Below are 18,545 nucleotides of genomic sequence, written 5' to 3'. Positions count from 1 at the left end.
ATATAATATCTAATTATGTACTTCAATTTCAAGTTATTTAAAATATTAAATTTAAAATATTAAAAATTAATATTTTATATTTATAACATATATTTGTAATTTATATATAAATTTATAATTTATATATTTAAATTAAAATATTCAGTAAAACCTATGGGTGTAATTACTGAATATATTCAGTAAAACCTTCATGATGCATATAAAGATCCCAACTTATAAGTGTTTTTATTATAGCTTACAAATATACATATTTATAATATAAAGATTTATAATTTGGAATCATATTATATATGCAAAATTTTGTTCCTTAATTTTTCTATTAACATTAAAATCTAAATATTTTTGTTATAAATAGACAAAATAGATTTATTCAATGTTTAGACAATGTTCCATTCGTTTACCTACAGCTAATTTATTAACTCATCCTCTATTAGTCTTTTAGGCAATTTCAAATTTTAATTATTTAATTATGGTTGAAAATACCTATGATTTTGGGGGAGTAGCTTTATGAAATATGATTATAAAGTAGAAAATTTCTCAGCATTTTAAATAATTCTGATATATATAATTATTTTGCATCTCAGAGAAGTTATTTTAGTTTACTTTCTCTCCATCAATTTATATGTGAACAGGACTCACTGTGTGCTACTAACATTGAGTAATGGCCTTTTAAAATCCATGCTAATCTGAGGTAAAAATGATAGTATTTTTACTATGATTTACATTTTTTCGTTAGTGATAGAGAAAAATCAATTTTTTTCAGACTTTTTTTTTAGTTAATGTTGACTATCTTGACTGTGCCAGATACGACTGTAGACCCTGGGGAGTCGAAGATGAATAAAAGATACCTCTGTTGGCAGGAACTCAGAGCCTACTTGGGAAGACAACAGACAATCTCAAAGCAATTTTTGTATGCATGACAGAGGAAGCGTGTAGGCAGAATAGTAGTCCTCCAAAGAAGATTACTATTTGTCCATGTGCTAATCCTTTGAACCTGCCAATATTTTACATCCTTTGGGAAAAGCAATTTTGTAAATGTGATTAAAAATTCTGAAAAGGAGAGGTTGTCCTGGATTATTCTGGTGGGCTCAATGTAATCACAACTGTCCTTATAAGTGAAAGAGGAAAGCAGGAATGTGAGAGAATGAGATTTGAAGATGGGACTATTAACTTTGTAGCTCAATGAAGAGAGCCCCAAGCCAAAGAAAGAAGATGGGCTCTAGAATCTGGAATAGGCCAGGAAATGGATTATCCTCTAGAGTCTTTCAAATAATTGCAACCCCACTGACACCTTGACTTTAGCCCAGCAAGTTTCATTTTGGAATTCTGACATACAAAACTGTAAGATAATAAATTTGTGTTGCTTATGTCTTGGAATTTTTGGTAATTTGTTACAGCAGCAATAGAGAACTAATATTGCAAAGTAGAGAATACAAATAAAGAATTTACCAGAAGACATCTGAGAATATTTGGAGTTGACAGGATGAAAGCTCCCTAGAAGCTTGAAACAGGAGTGGAGTGCTGCTGCTAAGGGTATCCAGGCAAGATTGGAAGCCTCCAAAGCCCAGATGGTTCATTTCCAGGGGAGAAATCTGTTAATTTCTGCATCTCTAATATGGGGATACAGGAATTTTCTCAAAGAGTAGAAATAGGGATTATAGAAATGTTACATTTAAATTGCTTAGCCCCTTTGCTTAGAGTTCCAAAAAAAAAAAAAAAAAAAAAAAAATGTTGCTACTTTTGAAAATGCTTAATGGAGGAGGTGGCAATATATCTCAGTACTCTTGCTTACTCCTTCACCAGCGCTGTCAAACACAGAGACATTTATGCTACAATTCCCTTTCCTTCCTCTAGTACAACCTACTTTTATTTCCACACTTCTTTTTGAATTTTAATCTTCGGGCTACTTGAATTTCTAGTTTTCTCTTTCAGAATATAAAGGAAGTCTTGTGGTTCCAGTAAAAGAATTTTGAGTATCAGTAATGAAGTCTCTCGGTAAGTAATTAATTTGATTAATTACTATGTTTGTTCTCATGCTGCTGTGAAGAAATACCTGAGACTGCGTAATTTATAAAGGAAAGACGTTTAATTGACGCACAGTTCTAAAGGGCTGGGGAGGTGTGATGGTTAATACTGAGTGTGGAATTGATTGGATTTAAAGATGCAATATTAATCCTGGGTATGTCTGTGAGGGTGTTGCCAAAGGAGATGAACATTTGAGTCAGTTGGCTGGGGAAGGCAGACCCACCCTTAATCGTGTGGGTACCATCTAATCAGCCACCAGTGAATATAAATGTGAAGAAGCAAGACAGGCCTAGCCTCCCAGCCTACATCTTTCTCCTGTGCTGGATGCTTCCTGCCTTCAAACATTGGACTCCAAGTTCTTTAGTTTTGGTACTTGGACTGGCTCTCTTTGCTCCTCAGCTTGCAGACAGCCTATTGCAGGACCTTGTGCTAGTGTAAGTTAATACTTAATAAACTCCCCTTTGTATATATCCTATTAGTTCTGTCCTTCTAAGAGAACCCTGACTAATAAAGATTTCAGTACCAGGAGTGTTTCTAGAGTAATAGAATATTAAGTATGGAGTTCTTTCATTGATTTTGGGGTTTCTGCAGTTGGCTGCTTAATATGATTAGGCCCCAGAATGCTAAGGACTCTACTTCTAATAGTATGGAGAACACTGGTAGTCCTTGGCATGAACTGTTTAGAGTGTTATGCAAAATAAATGCATTTGATAGTCCTGATTCACCACTCGTGAGAGGCAAGGAGATTACTGACTCTATACATAATACCTTTGACCATATATAGAGAAACAAGGAACATCATGAAGCTGGTTGTTTGCTCCTAAGTTCAGCAGACAAATTGATGTAAGAAAATGATGAACTCAGGGATTCTGTCTCCTGATTTCAGAGCAGATACTCAGCCTCAAATCTGCTAAGATTGCCCTAAGTGAGAGTCTTATCTCCTGTTGAGAAAGAGTTGAAATTGTGGAAAAACAGACACAAGCTCTTATCATGCGAGTGGCTGACCTGCAATGAAAGATGCATGCGCAGCCTCACCAGGTGTCTACTGTTAAAGTGAGGACATTGTTTGGAAAAGAATAGGAATCTGCAACTTGAAATGGGGATGTGTGGGAGGACCCTGATAAAGCTGGGGACACTGAGTTTGTAAACTCCAATGAAACTTTTTTGCCAGAAAGAACAGCTTCCTCATCTCCAGTAGTGGCAACATCCCCTCCCCGACTCATGCTGCCATCAGTCTTTCCACCTTTGTCTGAGGAGATAAACCCTGTGCTGCCTGAGGCAACAGTGATGGCCTCCCTTAAGGCAGCTGCCAGAGAAAAGAATGTTAATTCTCCTCAGAAGCTACTCCCAAAACCTCTATTTGCTTCTAGACCTATAACTAGACTAAAGTCACAGGGGGTCCCTAGAGGTGAGGTTGAGCATGTGACCCATGAGGAGGTGCATGACACTCGAAAAGAAATGTCTGAGTTCTCTAATTTATATAAACACCAATCTGAAGAACAGGCATGGAAATGGATATTAAGGGTGTGGAATAATAGCAGAAGGAACAGAGTTGGAATAGGCTGAATTTATTGATTTAGGTTCACTAAGTAGGGACTCTGCATTTAATGTTGCAACGTGGGAGTTAAAAAAGGTTCTAATAGTTTATTTGCTTGGTTAGCTGAAATATGGATTAAAATGGCCCACTGTGAGCAAGCTGGAAATGCCTGATTTCCCTTGGTTTGATGTAGAGGAAGGGAACCAAAGGCTTAGGGAGAATGGGATGGTGGAGTGGATTAGTCACTTTAGACCTATTCATCCCAGCTGGGAGGGTCCAGAAGATATAACTTTGACCAATGCCTTGTGAAATATATCTGTGATGTCAGCACCTGCATCTTTGAAGAGCCCTGTAATTGCTCCTCTCTGTATGTCAGATCTAACTGTGGGAACCACAGTCACTCACCTACAAAATTTAAATACAATGGTTATAATTGGATCCCGAGGTGGCAGGGGCCAAGTGACAGCACTCAGCCATCAAAGCCAAAGTGGTCATAGCTACCGTAATGGACAGCAGAAGCAAAGTAGCAATCAGAATAGTCTGACTCATGTAGAGCTCTGGCACTGGCTAATTAATTATGGTGTTCTAGAAGTGAAATAGGAAGTCTACTGTATTCATACTTAAAATAGAAAACCTCTAGGTTAAATGAACCAAAGACCAATTTGAATTACAAAAACAGAGAATCACAGCCCCTCAATCAGCTTCCAGACAAGAGCCAGTTTACAGACCCAGAACCCCTTGAATAAAGAGGAGGCTGAGTCCCTTTGAGGAAAGAGCCCACTACATTACTGACAATTTATGCAGTAAATCTTTCTCCTGTCCTTCCCCAAGGAGATCTCCAGCCTTCTACCAGGGTAACTGTGCACTGGGGAAAGGGAAATGATCAGACATGTTGGGGACTACTGGACACTGGCTTTGAGCTGACCTTGATTCCAGGGGACCGAAAATATCATTGTGGTCCTCTAGTTAAAGAAGGGGCTTATGGAGGTCAGGTAATTAATGGAGTTTTAGATCAGGTCCGACTTATACTGAGTCCAGTGGGTCACTGGACTCATCCTGTGGTCATTTCTCCAGTCCCAGAATGCATAATTGACATAGACATACTTAGCAGCTGGAAGACACCCCACGTTGGCTCCCTGACTGGTAGGGTGAGGGCTATTATGGTGGAAAAGGCCAAATGGAAGCCATTAGAGCTGCCTCTACCTAGAAAAATAGTGTATCAAAAACAATATCTCATCCCTGGAGGGACTGAGATTAGCGCCACCATCAAGGACTTGAAAGATGCAAGGGTGACGATTCCCACTGTATCCCCAATCAACTCCCCATTTGGTGCAGAAGACAGATGGATCTTGGAGAATGACAGTGGATTATTGTAAGCTTAACCAAGTGGTGATTCAAGTTGCAGCTACTGTACCAGATTTGGGTTCATTGCTTGAGGAAATTAACACATCTCCTGGTACCTAGTATGCAGCCATTGACTTGGCAATTTCTCCATTCCTGTCCATAAAGCCCACCAGAAGCAATTTGCCTTCAGCTGGAAAGGCCAGAAATATACCTTTACTGTCTTACCTCAGGGATATATCAACTCTCTGGCTTTGGGTCATAATCTTATTCAGACAGACCCTGATCGTTTTTTGCTTCTGCAAGATATTACACTGGTCCATTCCATTTATGATATCATGCTGATTGGATTTTGTGGGCAAGAAGTAGCAAACACATTGGACTTATTGGTGAGACATTTGTGTGCCAGAGGATGAGAAATAAATCTGATTAAAATTCAAGGACCTTCTACCTCAGTAAAATTTCTAGGTGTCTAGTGCTGTGGGGCCTGTCAAGATATTGCTTCCAAGGTGAAGGATAAGTTGTTGCATTTGGCGCCTCCTGCAACCACGAAAGAGGCACAAGGCCTAGTGGGCCTATTTGGAATTTGGAGGCAACACATTCCTCATTTGGGTGTTTTATTCAGGCCCATTTATCAAGTGACCTGAAAGGCTGCCAGTTTTGACTGGGCTCTGGAACAGGAGAAGGCTCTGCAACAGATCCAGGTTGCTGTGCAAGCTGCTCCGACACTTGGGCCATATGACCCAGCCGAGCCAATGGTGCTTGAGGTGCCAGTGGCCTATAGGGATGCTATTTGGAGCCTCTGGAAGGCCCCCATAGTGGAATCACAGCAGAGGCCTCTAGGATTTTGGAGCAAGGTCCTGCCATCTTCTGCAGATAACTACTCTCCTTTTGAGAGATAACTCTTGACCTGTCACTGGACTTTCATGAAAACTGAACGTTTGACTATGGGTCATAAAGTCACCATGTGACCTGAACTGCCTATCATGAACTGGGTGCTTTCTGATCCATATAGCCATAAAGTAGGTCATGCACAGCAGTGTTTCAGCATCAAATGGAAGGGGTATATGTCATCAGGCTCCAGCAGTTCCTGAAGGCGCAAGTAAGTTACATAAGGAAGTGGCTCAAATGTCCATGGTCTCTCACTTCTGCCACCCTGCCTTCTCTCACTCAGCCTGCACTGATGGCCTCATGGGGAGTTCCTTATGATCAGTTGACAGTGGAAGAGAAAACTAGGGCCTGGTTCACAGATGGTTCTGCACTATATACAGACACCACCCGAAAGTGGAGAGCTGCAGCACAACAGCCCCTTTCTAGGACATCTCTGAAGCATAGTAGTGAAGGGAAATCTTCCCATTGGGCAGAATTTCAAGGGGTGCACCTGGTTGTGCACTTTGCATGAAAGGAGAAATGACCAGATGTGTGATTACATAATGATTCATCAGCTGTAGCCAATGATTTGCCTGGATGGTCAGGGACTTGGAATAAGTGTGATTGGAAAATTGGTGACAGAAATTTGGGGAAGAGGTATGTGGATGGACCTCTCTGAGAGGTCAAAAACTGTGAAGATATTTGTATACTCTGTGAGTGTTCACCAACATGTGACTTCAGTAGAGGAGGATTTTAATAATCAAGTGGGTAGGACGACCCGTTCTGTGGACACCACTCAGCATCTTTCCCCAGCCACCCCTGTCATTGCCCAATGGGCCCATAAACAAAGTGGCTATGGTGGCAGGGATGGAGGTTAAGCATGGGTTCAGCAATGTGGACTTCCACTCACCAAGGCTGACCTAGCTATGGCCACTGCTGAGTGCCCAGCTTCCTAGCAGCAGAGACCAACACTGAGCCCTCGATATGGCACCATTCCTCGGGATGATGAGCCAGCTACCTGGTGGCAGGTTGATTACATCGGACCTCTTACATCATGGAAACGGCAGAGTTTTGTCCTCACTGGAATAGAAACTTACTCCAAATAGGGGTCTGCCTATACTTCATGCAATGCTTCTGCCAAGAACACCATCCATGGACTCACGGAATGCCTTATCTACCATCATGGTATTCCACACAGCATTGCCTCTGACCAAAGCACTCACTTTGCAGTTGAAGAAGTGCAGCAGTGAGCTCATGCTCATGGAATTCATTGTTACCATGTTTCCCATCATCCTGAACTAGATTGATAGAATGGTGGAATGGCCTTTTGAAGCCACAATTTCAATGCCAACTAAGTGACAATACTTTGCAAGCCTGGGGCAAAGTTCTCCAGAAGGCCATGTATGCTTTGAATCAGCATTCAGTATATGGTACTGTTTCTCCCATAGCCAGGATTCACGAGTCCAGGAATCAAGGGGTGGAAATTGAAGTGGCACCACTCGCTATCACATCTAGTGATCCACTAGCAAAATTTTTGCTTCCTGTTCCCACGATATTATGTTCTGCTGGCCTAGAGGTCTTAGCTCCAGAGGGAGGAATGCTTCCCCCAAGAGACACAATAAGAATTCCATAAAACTGGAGGTTAAGATTGCCACCTGGACACTTTGGGCTCCTCCTACCTTTAAGTCAATAAGCTGAAAGGGGAGTTACAGGGTTGGTTGGGGTGATTGATCTGTACTATCAAGATGAAATAAGTCTTCTACTCTACAATGGAGGTAAGGAAGAGTATGCATGGAATACAGGAGATCTACTAGGGCTTCTCTTAGTATTACCATGCCCCGTGATTAAGGTCAATGGGAAACTACAACAGCCCAATCCAGGTAGGACTACCAATGGTCCAGACCCCTCAGGAATGAAGGTTTGGGTCACTCCACAAGGGGGGAAAAAAAAAACAAAACAAAAAAACACACACACAACCTGCTCAAGTGCTTGCTGAAGGCAAAGGGAATACAGAATGGGTAGTAGAAGGTAGTCATCAATACCAACTATCAATACCATCGATACCACATGAATCAACTGCAGAAATGACCATAACCGTCATTAGTATTCCCTCCTTCTTTTGTTAAAAACATGTTTGTGAATGTGCACACTTGTACAAAGACAGTATCTTCATTTTATTTCCTTTTTATCATGTGACATATGATTTATTGGCTTCATATCAGCATTTAAGTACTAACTTTATGTAATAGTATTGGTGTTGGGGATTGGTGCATTTCTGGTTGTACAAAAGATAGTTGTATTATGTTAGGCATAATTATGAACTTATTGTTGATTATGTATGATCTCAGGAGAGGTGTATGGGTTCAACTTGACAAGGGTGGACTTGTGATGGTTAATACTGAGTGTCAAGTTGATTAGACTGAAGGATGAAATATTGATCCTGGATGAGGGTATTGCCAAAGATTAACATTTGAGTCAGTGGGCTGGGGAAGGCAGACCCTCTCTTAATTGGGTGGGCACCATCTAATCAGTCACCAGCAAATATAAAGCAGGCAGAAAAATGTGAAGAAGCAAGATGGGCCTAGCCTCCCAGCCTACATCTTTCTCCTGTGTTGGTTGCTTCCTGTCTTCAAACATCGGACTCCAAGTTCTTCAGTTTTTGGACTTAGACTGGCTCTCCTTGCTGCTCAGCAAGTAGATAGCCTATTGTGAAACTTTGTGATCATGTAAGTTAATACTTAATAAAGTCTCCTTTGCATATATATGTTGCGCATATATATATATATATATATATATATATATATATATATATATATCCTATTAATTCTGTCCCTCTAAGAGAACTTTTATAATACAGGAGGCCTCAGGAAACTAACAATCATGGCAAAGGGGAAGCAAACACATCCTTCTTCACATGGCGGCAGTAAGAAGTACAGAGCAAAGGGGTGGAGGAAGCCCCTTAGAACACCATCAGATCTCATGAGAACTCACTCACTATCACAAGAACAGCATGGAGGTAACTGCTCCTATGTTTCAATTACTTTGCACAGGGTCCCTCCCATGACACGTGGGGATTATGGGAACTACAACTCAAGATGAGATTTGGGTGGGGACACAGCCAAACCATATCAATCACAAGGGTAAAGATGAGATTTAGGAGACTGTTTTTGCTGGGATAAATGACTGCAATAGTTATCAAGCCTGTGAAAGGTTTTCAAGTGTTTCGAATGCAAAACTCTTTACTGAAAAAAACTCTTTTTAGCAGCCCACTATATACATAGTGCCCTGTTGCTTACGTTTTGTAGAATGCCTACTTTTTGTCCCAAATCCCGACTGGCTTCTAAGTATTCTCATTGGTTTCTCCAAATTCAAATATAACTATTGTAAAAACAGCATATATCTATAATGTCTTAACTAATTTCAAATAGGATACTTATACTTTTGGTATCTAATGTTGCCACCTGCCTGTCTAGTGTTACCTTCCAGGGCAGTGTCAACACACTCTATTTTGTTTTTATAGTGAGTCTGAGTTTGCTCTCTGTTTCAATATCTGGATTGTTAAGTGGGGCTAACTCAGTAGTGCTCACCATGTTTTTTTGTTTGTTTGTTTGTTTGTTTCAGATCAACTAATCAGGCAGCTAAAGACACTCTAAGTGAATGGAATATTAGGTCCATCAGTTTTTGGTAAAACAAAAGCAAAAGCAAGAAAACAAGCACAACACACCAGGTGAGAATTGAGACACCAAACAAGAAATGTACATCTACACTGGGGAATAAAATTGACTAACTCTAAGCAACCACTGAACTGTGTATCTTGGATTTGTGAAAACAGACACTAAAATTGAATAAGAAAAAACTGTACCCCTAAAAACTCATAAAGTACATTTTTTGTAATACTATATAACAATAATGTTAATTATAGAGAGAAATGTAAATGTATCTTTGTTCTACCTGTATATCTTCTCTTAAGAACCAATGCATTCTTAGATTATATAGTGCTTTATAGATTACTAAATATATTTATTTCTAAGAAAACCTTGCAGTAATAAGTCTTATTGTTACTACATGATGGATGGGGAAATCAAAATTAGAGAAATTAATTTGGTAACTAAACCACAAAATTGATAAATAGTCAATCTGGGAACTAGACTGTAAACTTTAATTGTACAGATCTTTTCAGAATTCTTTTGATTCTTGGAAGAAATAGAGGGTAACATCAAAGGAGAAAGAGCAGGAAGGCTTTGAAGTATAGAACCCATATTTTTAATCATAAATTTACATGCCAACCATCATAATAAACACATTTGCAAGAGATAGAAACATAAAGGTCAATATTTTTACTAATAGAGTATTTAAAATCAACTAGAAAAGCAAGCAAAAACATGCACAGGAAGTAAATTCACCTATTTTTCCCACAATATCTACAGGTGATAAATACAGCTATGTGCTTTTTTCTTTTCTTTTTAACAGGAAACCAAATAGATGCTGGTGGAGATTTTTAAAAACTCTCAAGATCTGTCAGTGGGCAAGTGGTGGAACCAGTCTAATTCTAAGCATTGAACTTCCAAAAGCTATGCTGTGGTATCTCTGCTGTAATACAATTCCTCTCTACTTAGTTCCCTGAATGGTAAAATGAGGGATAATATGGGTGAAGGTTTTTGTATAATGTGTGACTGGGGCATGCCACTGACATTTATTTCACAGAGGACAGAGAAATGCTGACCCCAATGACTTCAAAGGTCCCTTCTTGACTCTAGCTTTCTGTGAGTGAATTGATTTTTAATATAATATGTATAAATGGTAGACATTCAAAATGCATTTGCAAAATGGAAAGTGTAAAGTTCAGTGAATTATCTTGTTTACTAATATATTTGAATCCATATTTGACAAAATTTCTTAGATTTTAATTTTTAAGGGGGTTTTAGTAAGTTTCTGATTTTTATTTAAATTATTCTCCACTATAGACACATTAGCATTGCTTATTGTCTCACCAAGCCTCATTACCTTATCATTTAAAAAGCTAATAAGTTTTTTCTTTTTCTTTTTTCCTTTTAACCAGCTGGTCATCTGTGAAAAAGGCCCTTGTGAATCCAGAGATTGCAACCATCCTCAAGCTTTCTAGAAGTTAACAGGAGGTTTACAAATGACCCTTAGCTTCCTTCAACTAGGCTAGCAGATGACACAGCAGCTAATGTCTCCCACTCCGCTCCCTGTGATTGGATCCTTGTTTACATCTAATACGATAATTGGCTTCCCAAGTTGGAAAGGGCCAAGGAAGTCTGAGAAATTCTTTTTTTTTTTTTTTTTTGAGAAATTCTGAATGTGTAAAACTGCCAAAAGGTAGGGATTGTCTCCTTAACCTCTTCAAGTAACTGGTACTGAGCATCATATAGCATTTCCCAAAAGACTTTGAAGTGATTCCCAGGGAATTTTCTTCTGTTTTACAGGTAACCAGATGATGTCCTTTATATCTAGTAAACCCATTTTCACACTACATTAGGAATGTATCAAAGCAAGCCAAATAGCTTCTCAAGCCAAATGAAGGAATCTAGGGAAGATTTCATGGCTGTACCTTGCTTTCTGTCTCACATAATGATTTATAATAACATGTCAGTATTTGTCAGAGCTCCTGTTGAGTTTATGCTATTTTTTTGCTCATTTTCTATTCCAGAAAATAACAAAATCCTTTCATCTCCACAAAGCAATAACTACCACCTAGCTGGGTTAGCACTGAATCAAATTTTATCACTAAATTGTGGAATTTTCAGTGTTGGGTACCCAACTCCAGAGAAAAGTATTGAAAATGCTAAACTGTCACAGAAGTAAATGGAATATTATATGGAGTAGTATGTTTTCTGCTAAAGAAATCTCATCTCCATTTCAGAGAAAAATTAACATAATTTCAGTTATCAATCAACTCTATTGCAAAGTTTCTCATTTACTTATGTCAGTGTCTTTACAAATGGCATCAATTTATCTTGACTAATTCTTTTAAGGAGAAAGACAGGGGGAAAAAATCTATGGAACAAGTGACTTGGCTGCTTCCTTTCATAAGAGGAGCATCTTTGTGGTAGGTCTTCCCTTCTGGAAAATTCATTCTCTTTGATTGATTTTGGTGTCAGTGGTACTTTGGGCAGGTGCTAATGCAGAAAGGTCACTATGGAGGGTTATTACCGCAAGTGAAATCACCAGGAGCAGGGAAAGTGAGATATCCCTCATGTCCACAGTTTTTCCCTCTCTGCCAGAGAGCTGAACACTTCCTCTTACCTTTCACTTGGCTGACTCACACCTCAGTGCCTGATGGCTTCATTTGCATTCACACCTTCACTTAGGGGAAACCTGGAGAAATTACACATGTCCAGTTGTAACCATTTTGATGAAAGCATTGGGGCTTTATAAGAGGGGTAAGCAAATAGCCTGCAGGCCAAATCTATTCCACTGCCTGTTTATGTGCAGATCATGAGCTAAGAATTGATTTTACAGATGAACCTCTGTAATCTATTTGATAGTAAAGAACACTAACATTGAAGCCCAATGAAGCAAAATGTTATCCACTCAAAAAGAATTCAATTCTCCTCACTTACAGATGTGTATTACCAAAAAAAATTACTCAATTCTTGTTATATTCTGAATTTGTTAATAAAAATTCAGTAAAAATATGGTTTAACTGTTGTTGTTATAAACACCTACATAATAGCCTCATTTTTTTTCTTGGCCCCCAAAGCCTAAAACATTAATTTACTATCTGGCCTTATGCAGTAAAAGTTAGTTGACACCTGCTCTAGATGTCAAACAGAAATGTCTCATACCTTACAAATGTACTAAATCTGCCCTTTACTCCTCATCAATTAGCATAATGGATCTTGGGCAGGTGGCAGAATATCTCCAGTTATTCATATAATAAAAAGTATTTTGGCTACTTTTATCCAAGAATGGACTCAATCCGTATTTGAAATATTTATTTCTGTAGAATAGTGAAAAGCTCGGTGTTGCACCTGAAGGTCCCCTGATCTATTGGGCCTATATCAGGTAGTAACTTACTTTGGTGATGAGCTGTGATTACATTATTTTCTATTTCACTACCTATGACATCCTCGTTTCACCTTCTCCCATTCACTAAGTGGTCCTCTTTCTGCAGGTTTGAGAGAGGAAGTACTCAGAGGTAAGTCCAGAAAATGTCTGGCGAGACTGATAGTCTTTGAGCTGGCTTTCCCCTTGGCCATTACTTAAAGCTTTATCTGCCTTTCCTAGTGCTTTCCTGGATGACTCAGAGTTTTGCTTTTGAACACCTCTAGCTGGACCCACCTAGAAAACGGCCAAAGTCTCTTTTTTCGGTTGTCTACCTGCTACCTCCCCTCAGCCTCTAATGAACTAATGAACCTCTAATTAATTCACCCTTTGCAGAAAAACCTCTCAAGCTTTTAAAACTTCCTCTGGCTAATACACCTACCACATCTGATTCCCTAGAAACATGAAACTGTATCCTGCTTTCAGTCAAAGAGCATTTATTTTCCCCAAATAATCTTACAACCTGCTTCCACAGACCACTTTAGCCATTCTCACAATGGTAGTCTTTTTCTTTCTACTTTATTTATTTTGTAATGCTTATGTCTCACGAAAGTCTACTCCAAGAGAACACATTATGCTCTCTAAAAAATCTCCTGCAATCTTTTCACTAAGGCTGAAATGAGAGAAAGCTAATCCCCACCTTTTCCATAGGAGAAAGACTTACTGCATACTTAGAACTATCCCCACAAAAATATTCTCTTCCCCAGATACTTGAGCTTTATAATCTTCTTTTTTTTTTTTTTTTTTTTTTTTTTTTTTTTTTTTTTTTTTGAGACGGAGTCTCGCTCTGCTGCCCAGGCTGGAGTGCAGTGGCCGGATCTCAGCTCACTGCAAGCTCTGCCTCCCGGGTTTTTACGCCATTTTCCTGCCTCAGCCTCCCGAGTAGCTGGGACTACAGGCGCCCGCCACCGCGCCCAGCTAATGTTTTGTATTTTTTTAGTAGAGACGGGGTTTCACCATGTTAGCCAGGATGGTCTCGATTTCCTAACCTCGTGATCCGCCTGTCTCGGCCTCCCAAAGTGCTGGGATTACAGTTGAGCTTTATAATCTTATGCTCTGAACATGGGAATTAGGCTAATTGTTACTGAACTGATTTTAGGCTGTTTTACTAAACCTACATAGATGATGATCACCGTACATCTGTATAAATACTCACTCTGTTTTGGCATCTGTGGAACTTAGCTGAAATCGACACAAAAGAGAATTTCATTTTTAACATTCAGTTGCACCAGGAATTCATTAACTGCTAGCCACCACAGTTTACATTTAGAAAGGAATCCTGATAAAAGCAAGAAAGAAATGAACTATTATTGGTAGAACTTGAAACATCAGATCATACTATATTATGGTTTTAATGAGTATGACATTTTATATGTTTCTTCTATACAGCTCCAACAAATATATTCAAAAAGTAATTTATGCTTTGCTTCTTACTGATATAGTTGGTTCCACTTGTAGATGAATCTTCAATGAAAAAAAAAGTTTGATGACAAGGGGTATCTTGCATGTAAAATTGGTAGATAAAATAAAAGACATCCAGTTAAATTGAAGTTTCAAATAAAGAAAATCTAATTTGAGGATATAAATGCATTCCAGGCAATATTTGTGACATGTTGATTCTTTAAAAAAAAAAAAAAAAAAAAAAGCTGTTTATCTGGAATTTGATTTTAACTAGGCATTCTGCATTTTTATTTGCTAAATCTGGCAATGTTAGTTACATGCCAAACACTCTCCGTTTTTCTTTGGGATTTACAAAAGGTAATAAATGATAAGCCCACCATTAGCATCTGGCCAAACCTGGGCAGAATCCTCATTTTGCAGTTCATCAGCCGGACAATTCCATTGTTTACATCAGTGTAAGTATAACCAGTTAAGGCAGTTCTTGCCATAGTATTATATAACTAAGGAAGTTGTGTGTAGATTCTATATTTCAGATGTGAAATGACCTCATAAACAAGAGTAAGTTATAGGGGTGATGAAGTTAAATATTTGGCTCATTGTTAATTGGACAGATCTATTACTGATTTATTGTGCAGTTTCAACTCAGTGCAGTCTGACTACAGAATTTATTATTTATTATTTTGTAATCACTGTCTTTGATGATGCTCTGTGGCAGGGCTCTCGCAGCACAGCGGGAGAAGACAGGTTACATTTAGAGTTGACTTGAGAAGTGAAGTAATTTACATTTGACTGTGGGCCCTGACATGAATTCTAGGCATAAGACCTATCCACTCAACTTGTTAATTTATGTTATTTGTTTTACTTTTTCTCAATATTCCATATATATTCTCTTATTTTCCCACATTCACATAGGGACTATGCCTAATTACCTTAGGGAAAGGCTGAAAGCACAAATAACAGGATAGTGTTCGAGCTTTCATTTTCAGCAGCCTTTAGCAATGAAGGGAAAGGCATGACAAAAGTCAGAAAGAGAATAACTTGAGAAAAAGAGAATCGGGAGAGCAGAGTTGTCCCAGGATTATAGCAGATTCTTCCAGGCTGAGGTCATAGTCCACCTAGCCCAGAGCCTTGAGGTGCTGACAGATCTTCCATCTACCCTGCTAGTCTTCTGAGACTCACCCTGAGGTAGGACAACAGGTTTTGCCCACAAGGAAACAATGTGTCCTGGGAATGCTAAAAACCAGGTCCTCCTTACTCCTAACTTTGCTTGGCCACCACGTTCACGAATATCCATGACTCATCCACCCACACCAAAAGCACCCTCAGAATCTCAATTTCGTTTTGCTGCTAGATTTCCCAGATGAAAAAAACAAAAAACAAAAACAAAACAAAACAAAACAAAAAACAGGTTGAGTCAAGAACACGAGACTCAGTTTTTCAAGGAATGTTACCTCACATTCATCATCTCTGAGTACAAGGACAGTATCATGTTTCTTGAATCATAAAGTTGAGACGCAGCCCTGTGCTTCACCACCTGGGAAGAATTAGCCCATGAATCCCAGCTTTTTTTAGTTTGAGTGTCATAGCCAGGGACTTCATATAACTAAGAGTAGGCAATTACTAGAGAAAAAAGTTTAACTCCTTTTTTAAAAGCATTATATCTTGACCTTTAAAAACAGTTATTTAATTTTTTTTTTCTTTTTTTAGAGACAAGGTCTTACTCTGTTGCCCAGGTTGGAGTGCAGTGTCATGATCATAATTCACTGCAGCCTTGAACTCCTGGGTTCAAACAATCCTCTTGATTCAGCCTCCCAAGTAGCTAAGACTACAGGCTTATGTCAGGATGTCTTGACCTTTTAATTACTTTATCAGGCTGTTTCCCTGTAAAACCTCAATATATATTGCAATGAAAGGAGGAGCTGCTCTAAGTTTTGTATTAATAGAGGAGCCAGGGGGTCGCAACTTGTCTTCCTCCTATAAACATCCACCCATCTTGTTATCCTGTCCCCTGCGGGATTTACAATGCCTTGTCTAAAAGGCCCTCCTGAAATTTTTAAGGAAATTGTCATAGTATATTTTTCATAGGGGAATATACATCTAACAATGGGTAATTAAGTGTTCATTCATCCTGATAACTCTTTTAGTGTGCTGTTAATCATATGATCTCCTAACCATCTGCTTGCCTTTATCAATATAAACGTGATTGTAGATGAACAATTCTGGAGCTGGTAAAGATATTTAAAAACTTGATAGTATAAAACATTGAAAGCAAACTTTTTTTGTTCATAGCTTTACAGGGAGGGAGACTGTAAACAACACTCCTGCGTTTTTCCTCTGTTTCTATATTGTGTTTTTATATTGTAAATAGTACTTCTTTGTGGAAGAAAATGTAAAGCCTGTATTCTCTGTTCTGTTGTCATCCGTTCTCTTTTCCAAAAGTAAATTCATTGTTGAGGCCCATATTGACATATAGCCACATAGTCAACTACGATTCCTCAGTATTTCGTTCATCCAGTATTTCTTACACTATTTTAAGAACTCTTCTCACCCAAACTTTGTATGTGTATTAGAACAAAGGGAGGGAATCCAAAATTGGGATTCGAGGCTATAAAATACCTCCTAAATGTGATCAATGGCCCTTTTAAGTCCATTTTCTTTACCTTGCTGAAACCCATATTTTTTCAATTTGCTTCCACTGTATCATCTCAGTATCTAATATCCAAGAGGTATTTAGTGTTTGAGGTTTAACTATTCATCTGCAAAAAAGTGGTTCTGTTATTCTGGATGCAGAAAGATTAGTTTAATATTTGATTGTCACAAGCATTGCTGTTTTAGAATCACAGAGAGGGAAATTCTAAATGAAAAGGCAACTGGTAGAATTTTCGTCACTGGCATGTAACTGTTGGGGATAGAGAAACATACTGAGTCCAAATGACCTGCCTAATATCCCAAGTATGGACTTCCTTGCATCAAAAAGTCCTTAAATTTTTTCAGAGTCCAGTATACTCTTTTAATACTAGACTTCAAAAACAATTCCTTGAAATACTTTTGCCATAGTTATAATTTTCTTTGTGTTTGTTACATTATCTGCAAACACAAAGAACTGTATATGCCATAATTTAAAAAATCACTATGCTGATTTTTGTGTATATCATTTCCTTGCTTTAGTTTATAGGGATACTATATAAACACCCCCAAAAACATAGCTTGGTTTTGTGTGTTTTTTAACTTTATGCAAATTGATTCATATATATATATATATATATATATATATATATATATATAATGTCTTTTTTACCTAACATTGTAAGATTACCCGCACTTTTTTTTGTAGATAAAATTTATTTACTTTCAGTCTAGAAGTATTGCATTGAATGAATATATGGGTTTATATGAATATATGAATATATAGATATGGCTTTTTTTCTGTATTTAGATATTAGAACAATGTCATTCATGTATGTACATATATATTTATATATATATACACACACACATATACTATATGAGTACAATTATTTTCATGCTCAGAAATTTCTTTTTGGTATATACTTAGAGGTGGGGAGCCTGGTATATTAATTTTCTATTTCTATGTCAAAAATTATCAGAAACTTAGTGGTTTAAATAAAAAAAAAAATCTTATCCCACAATTCTACAGGTCAGAAGCCTGCATTCGCTCACCTGGGTTTGCTACTCAGGATATTATAAGCCATAATCAAGGTATTCATTGAGCTTGACTTTTTATCTGGAAGCTCTGAGGAAGATTTTGCTTTAGTTCTTGGCCGTGGTAGGACTGAGGTTCCTAAGGTTCTTAGGAGCCTCTCTCAGGCCCTGGAGACCAGTCACAGTACCATGTCATGATGTGTATGTATTTTTACAGCAAAGAACATCCCTGTTTTAAACCTTTGCCAGGCTCTGAATCCCTGATTTCTTCTTCTGCCACCTGCTGGAGACTTTAATGGGGTCACTTGTGATTTTACCACCCACCTAGATAATTCCCCCGTCCTAAGAACACTGATTAGTAAATCGGAACGCATCTGTAAAATCCCTTTTGCCACGTAAGTTAATGTAATCATGGGAGTAATAGCACGGACCAAAGGTTATGAGTTCTAGGTCATGAATTCTACATCTAGAATTCTGCCTACCAAAGTAGGGCAATAGAGTTTGCGTATCTTCAAATTTACCACTCCAACGGTTTTTTTTTTTTTTTTTTTTTTTTTTGACGGAGTCTTGCTCTGTTGCCCTGGCTGGAGTGCAGTTGCGCGATCTTGGCTCACTGCAAGCTCTGCCTCCCGGGTTCACG

At 38.3% G+C, this 18,545-nt stretch overlaps 1 long non-coding RNA gene across 2 annotated transcripts in view; it reads right to left on the bottom strand.

The window, feature by feature from the left end:
* Positions 1 to 18,234, bottom strand: part of LOC105465346 (uncharacterized) — a 182,125-nt gene extending 163,891 nt beyond the window's left edge. For both annotated transcript variants that reach the window (XR_011611947.1, XR_011611948.1), the window contains exons 1-3: positions 17,924 to 18,234; positions 13,998 to 14,120; positions 12,041 to 12,112 (exon numbers count right to left, since the gene is read on the bottom strand). This is a non-coding gene — a long non-coding RNA (uncharacterized lncRNA). The remainder of the gene's footprint in view (positions 1 to 12,040; positions 12,113 to 13,997; positions 14,121 to 17,923) is intronic.
* Positions 18,235 to 18,545: the final 311 nt, after the last annotated feature.

This window comes from Macaca nemestrina, chromosome 13, assembly GCF_043159975.1.
Source record: "Macaca nemestrina isolate mMacNem1 chromosome 13, mMacNem.hap1, whole genome shotgun sequence".
Taxonomy (NCBI): Eukaryota; Metazoa; Chordata; class Mammalia; order Primates; family Cercopithecidae; genus Macaca; species Macaca nemestrina.
This window is presented reverse-complemented; position numbering and strand designations above follow the sequence as displayed.